We start from the raw sequence: 6,309 nt of genomic DNA, 5'->3' as shown, positions 1-6,309 counted from the left end.
GGTGTTGATAGCTTCCGCCCATAGAGCTTCGGGGGTATTATACTCATCAAGCATTGTTCTTGCAAGAGTGATCAATGTCCGGTTCTTTCTCTCAACTACACCATTTTGTTGAGGAGTATATGTTACGGAGACCTCATGTTTGATTCTAACTTCATTACAATAGGCTTCTATGTTTGTGTTGTCAAATTCCTTCCCATTGTCACTTATCTTCTTGAGCTTCACTTCAAATTTATTTTGTGCTCTCTTGGCAAACTTCTTGAAGCAAGATGCAACTTCGGATTTGTCATGAAGAAAGAATACCCATGTATATCTTGAATAGTCATCAACCACCACAAGACAATAAAGATTTCCTCCCAAACTCTTGTATGTTGTTGGACCAAATAAGTCCATGTGAAGGAGTTCTAGCACTCTTGTGGTTGACATGAAAGCTTTGGTTGGATGAGTATTTACAACCTGCTTGTCGGCTTGACATGCACTATAGAGCTTGTCCTTCTCAAACTTCACATCCTTCAACCCTCTCACCAAATTATTTTTCATTAGCTTCTTGAGTGATCTCATCCCAACATGAGCAAGTCTTCTATGCTATAGCCACCCAAGTGTTGTTTTGGTGAATAGAGAAGTCTTCAAATTTGCATCTTCGGAGGTAAAATCCACTAGATATAGGTTGTTGTATCTAAATCCTTTGAATATCACTTGATCATCATCCTTCTTAGATACAACAACTTTCTTCTCAGTGAACAAGCATTGGAAGCCAAGATCACACAATTGTCCAACGGATAGCAAGTTGAAGCTCAATGAAGCAACATATAGCACATTTGAAGATAGAATGATCATTTGATATTGCCACTTTGTTAACCTTGCCCTTTGAGTTATCTCCAAATGTGATTCTTTCTTGTCCATCTACTTCTTCATCTAGTGAGGTGAACATACGAGGATCACCGGTCATATGTTGTGTGCAACCACTATCAATAACCCAATGACTTCCACCAGTCTTGTAGTTCACCTACACACAAGAGATCAAGCTTTAGGAACCTAAACTTGTTGAGGGCCCTTCACCTTCTCAACAAGTGACTTAGAAACCCAAATCTTCTTAAGCCTATTCTTGTTGGGAGGTCCTAAGAACATGACTTTTATCTTTCCACTAGAATCCTTTCTAAGCATGTAGTGAGCATTGAAGGCAAAAGGTCTAGCATGCTTGGGCAAGGGTTGTGGTGGTGGAGTTTGACACTCATGGGCAAAGTGATCTTCTTGTCCACACTCAAAACATATCTTTGGCTTTGGCTTTGATTTGTGTTGTTGTTGAGCTTGAGCCTTCTTCTCTTGGTTTGCCAAGTACCCAATGCCACTTCTATCCATCCTCATGATGGTGTTTATAAGTAGCTCACTTTGAAGATGCTTGCCTCTTGTGAACTTGCTCAATCCAATCTTGAGATGGTCTTTCTCCAACTTAAGCTTCTTGTTTTCTTCCTTGAGAGCATTATTGTTCTTCTCTTCCTTGAGCTTCTTGTTTTCTTCTTTTAGCTTCTCATTCTCAAGAATCAAATCACCATCATGATTAAGAGTTTCTAGCACAATGGTGTTGTGGCTTTTGATCTCTTCAAGATCTTTCTTGAGCTTTGCATTGTCATTCTTGAGCTTGACAAACTCATCATAATCATCGGCCTCAACCACTTGCTTGCCCTTGCTACTAGAACTTTGCTCAATGCTCTCAATGATCAAATCATCATATGATGTAGCTATATTAATCTTAACAACATCGTTAGTAGCATCATGTGGCTCATTAGATAAAAATTCTTGAGCAATGACAAGATTATCATGATTAATCTTAAGAGTGGTGTATTCTTCTTTTAGCTTGTTGTGGCTAGTGATGAGCTCTTTGTGCACCCACTCAAGTTTATCATGTTTATCTTTAAGCTCTTTCTTAGAAGATTTGAGCTCCTTGAGTTTGGATGATATAGCATCATTTGCTTCTCTAAGCTCAACACTAACCTTTTTGGCTATATCACATTTTGCTAAAAGTGCATCATTTTTAGCCTCTAGCTTTTCATTCTTAGCTCTAGTTTTTATAATGATCTTAGTGTATTGTTTTAGAATCTAGCAAGATCATCATAGGAAGGTGATTCATATTCATCATCATCACCACTACTATCATCATCATTTGATACCTTGCGTTCACCCTTGGCCATAACGCATAGGTGCGTAGAGGATGATGGCGGTGGTGGCGGTGAAGATGATGAGTCAATAACAATGGCGGCCACCTTCTTGTTGTCACTATCATCATCGGATGAGCCACTAGATGAATCAATGTTCGTGAGCCAATCACCGACGATGTATGCCTTTCCACTCTTCTTCTTCTTGTGGAAGTCCTTCTTCTTGCCATCTCTCTTCTTGTATGGCTTATCTTTCTTCTTCTCATCTTCATCACTTGAGTCATCTTTCTTGCCCTTGTTCTTGTTCTTGAACTTGTCTTTCTTGGGCTTTGTGCATTGGTGAGCTAGATGATCAAGTTCTCCACAATTGTAGCAATCCATCTCGGAGATTGGTTTCCTTCTAGAGCTTGTGAAGAACTTCTTCTTCTTGCCATCGAACTTGATGCCACTCTTGTTGAGCTTCTTTAGCATCTTGGTGGTTTTCTTCACCATGAGAGCAAGACTTGCATCATCAAATTCATCATCACTTGAGCTCTCATACTCAAGTCTTGCTTTACCCTTCTCTTGGCTAGCTTTAAATGCTAAGTCCTTATCTTTCTTCTTGGTAGAGGATGAGCCATCTTGTGGCGTGATGTGCATATACATCTCATGAGCATTGATCTTTCCCAAGATTTGTGTCGGTGTAGCGGTGAAAAGATCACCTTGATGGAGCACGGTCACAATATGCCCATATTTGTCAATGGTGAGGACACTCAATATCTTTCTTAGAACATCAGATGGTTGCATTTGAGTAAGTCCAAGCCCATTGACTTCCTCTACAAGAACATTTAAACGTGAATACATTTCATTAGCACATTCTTTAGGAAGCATTTTAAAAGAGTTGAGCTTTTTCATGACAAGATGATAGCGTTCCTCACACTCACTCTTTGTTCCCTTATGAAGCGCACAAACGTCCAACCATAGTGCATGGGCATCTTTGTGGTTCCTCACCCGGTTGAACACATCTTTACAAAGGCCTCTAAATATGGTGTTTCTAGCCTTTGCATTCCATTTTTCATAATTCAACTCATCGCCTTTTAGTTAGAAGCATCCCGAGGTTTTGGGAAGCCTTGTGAGGTGGCTCTAAGTATTCCAACATCTAGAGCTTCTAAGTATGCCTCCATGTGAATTTTCCAATATGGAAAATCATCCCCCTCAAAGATAGGAGGAGGTCCATCCCCATGAGACATCTTTCTCTAGGCGGTTAAGCCTAAATACGTGAGCACGAGGCTCTAATACCAATTGAAAGGATCAAGATGCCCAAGAGGGGGGTGAATTGGGCTAATTCTAAATTTCTTTGCAATAATTAAACTCTATAGTTAGCCCAATTAAACCCTTGTATCTAGAAAGTGTTTATATTGATCTAACACACAAAAGTTTAGCACCCTAAGTTCCAATCCTACTCTAGCATGGCAATTCTAGGAATGTAAAAGACAAGAACTGAATTGCTCAAAGTAAAGAGAGAAGGAGGAACGCGGCGATGTTTTGCCGAGGTATCAAGAGTCGCCACTCCCCACTAGTCCTTGTTGGAGCTCCCGCGCAAGGGTGTAGCTCCCCCTTGATCTACGCAAGGATCAAGTGTTCTCTACGGGTTGATTCTTCGACACTCCGTCGTGGTGAATCACCCACAACCGCTCACAACTTGAGTTGGGTCATCCACAAGCTCTCTGGATGATCACCATGCTCTCAATCACCACCAAGCCATCTAGGTGATGGCGATCACCAAGAGTAACAAGCATGGACTCTCACTTGACCACGACAAGTCTAATGAGAAGGATGGATGCACACTTTGCTACTCTTGATCTCACTAATGAGGGCTCTCTTTGGGATTCTCAAATCTCAATCACCTCGCTAGGACCTTGCTCTTCTTGGCACTCTCAAAGGTGTTTCTTAGCTGTTGGAATGAGCAAAAGTGCCCCACACACGAATGGAGGAAGTATTTATAACATGGGCTAAAAAATGAATCGTTATGTGCCTCTGCGGGGTGACCAGACCCTCTGGTCATGTTGACTGGACACGCCGGTCAGTTCACCCTAAACTCCAGTGTTTATAGTGTGATCGGACGCTGGCCAGCGTCTGGTTAGCACTGACCGAATGCATCTAGTCGAGATTTTCCCTCCCTGGAACCTTACTAGAGTCGACCGGACGCTGGCCCTCAGCGTCCGATCACTTGACCTCTCAGCGTCCGGTCACACCCGATGAAAACAACTTGGTCAAATGAACTGACCGGACCCTGAGCCAGTGTTCGGTCACACCAGAGCCAGCGTCCGGTCAGTATTTGACCCTCCATTCACTTCCAACTTTTGAATGTACGTGAATGAAGTTTGCTCCAATGGATCTAAGGGCTTTTTAGGAGCTACCTAGTGCTAGGATTATCAAGTGTGCACTACACCTAACCCACTAGAGTCACCTAGGTCAAGCTACCCTGTCCATACCCCCCTTAATAGTACGGCCAAAGGAAAAACAAAGTCCTAAACTACTCTAAGTGTCTCTTCAACTCCAATCGACACTTAGAACTAGTCTATCCTTAACCTTGTCGTTCATCCTTTGAAAACCAAAATGATTTCCATCGTAGGGGCATGACCACCTTGATAGCCCAATCGATATCTATTACCATGACCTAACTTAATTGCCTCTGCAAAACACATGTTAGTCATAGTAATCATGTATTGTCATTAATCCTCGAAACCGAACTAGAGGCCTAGATGCTTTGACCCCCGAAAACCATCCTCTGGAAAATTGGAGCGGTGCTACAGACATAGGGAGACGGTGCCCTATTTGGTGACCACCCCCGGTTACCCTCCTCTCTGGATAAAAGGGGAGGTGCCACCGATGGTGAACCTAACACCCCCAGGTGGTGCACCACCATGCCAGGGGTGCTGAACATCGGTCAGGGTGGTGCCCAGCCCTCTCTCTATAGCTCTAGACCGAGGCCAAGTGGTCATCGTCCCATGGGGGCAGTGCACTAGACAGCAAGGGGCGGTGCTCCTAGGGCAGCACCCTGAGCTTGGTTCAGCCTTCATTTCTTTACCTTTTTCACCACCTTTGCAAATGTGCTAACACTCCAAGTGTTTCACCATCACGTGCAAGTGTGTTAGCATTTTCACAATCATTTTTCAAAGGTTAATCACTTTCTCACCGATTGTGCACTAGGCCTAAAATGCAAATGCAAGTTTTCCAACACCTAGTGGCACTAGATGATCGAGTTGTTCGATAAGAGCTCCTCTCTTAATAGTACGATCATCTATCCTAAATGTGATCACACTCTCTATAGTGTCTTGATCACCGAAAACAAAATGGCCCTATGGATATCACCTTTGCATTGAGCCCATTTTGTTTTTGTTTTTCTTCTTTTCCAAATCCCGAAGCTTGATCATCATCACATGTCCACACCACCACCATGGACTTCATTTCATGTGGCTATCTCCATCCATGAGTGCCACCTTGTTCCTTCACTTGGATTGGACCATCCTATCTAGTCACACAGTTAGATGCAAGGATTAGTCCAAATAGGTTTCACCAATTATCAAAACCAAACTAGGGCTTTCAATCTCCCTATTTTTGGTAATTGATGACAACCTCTACAAAGATATGAAATAAATTTAAATTTGAATCCATGTTGCTTGCCCAAGCATTTTTACCATGTGTAAAGGATTTGGACAAGTTTCATGAACCCCCATTGGTAGCATTTGCTCCCCCTACATATGTGCTAAGAGTTTGGATTGAAAGCTTGCACATGCATAGATTTGAGTTGTGGGAGAGTAATGTCTACCAAATGATGCTAAGGTATAAGAGATGGACCTCTGAAGCGTGATACCAATCAGAGGGCACCAAATATACCATCCTTAGCACCATTGTTAGTTAGATACCACTTGCAAAGACAAGAACTAGGTAACTCGTGCGATCAACATTATATGCAATGTTGTAGTACTAGTTGTGAAAGCAAAGCAAGGCATATCTAACTACCCCCTATGCATGCTAGTTTTTCATTTCATCAATCAAACCTACAACTAGCATACACCTCACAAGCATGAGATTTTTATTTAAAACTCATGCCATACAAGCAAACATATGTAATGTGTAACAACCCCAAAAATCCTGCACACCAAAAATCCCAACT

The sequence above is a fragment of the Miscanthus floridulus genome, chromosome 5 (assembly GCF_019320115.1).
Source record: "Miscanthus floridulus cultivar M001 chromosome 5, ASM1932011v1, whole genome shotgun sequence".
Classification (NCBI taxonomy): Eukaryota; Viridiplantae; Streptophyta; class Magnoliopsida; order Poales; family Poaceae; genus Miscanthus; species Miscanthus floridulus.
Note: the sequence above shows the minus strand (reverse complement) of the source record.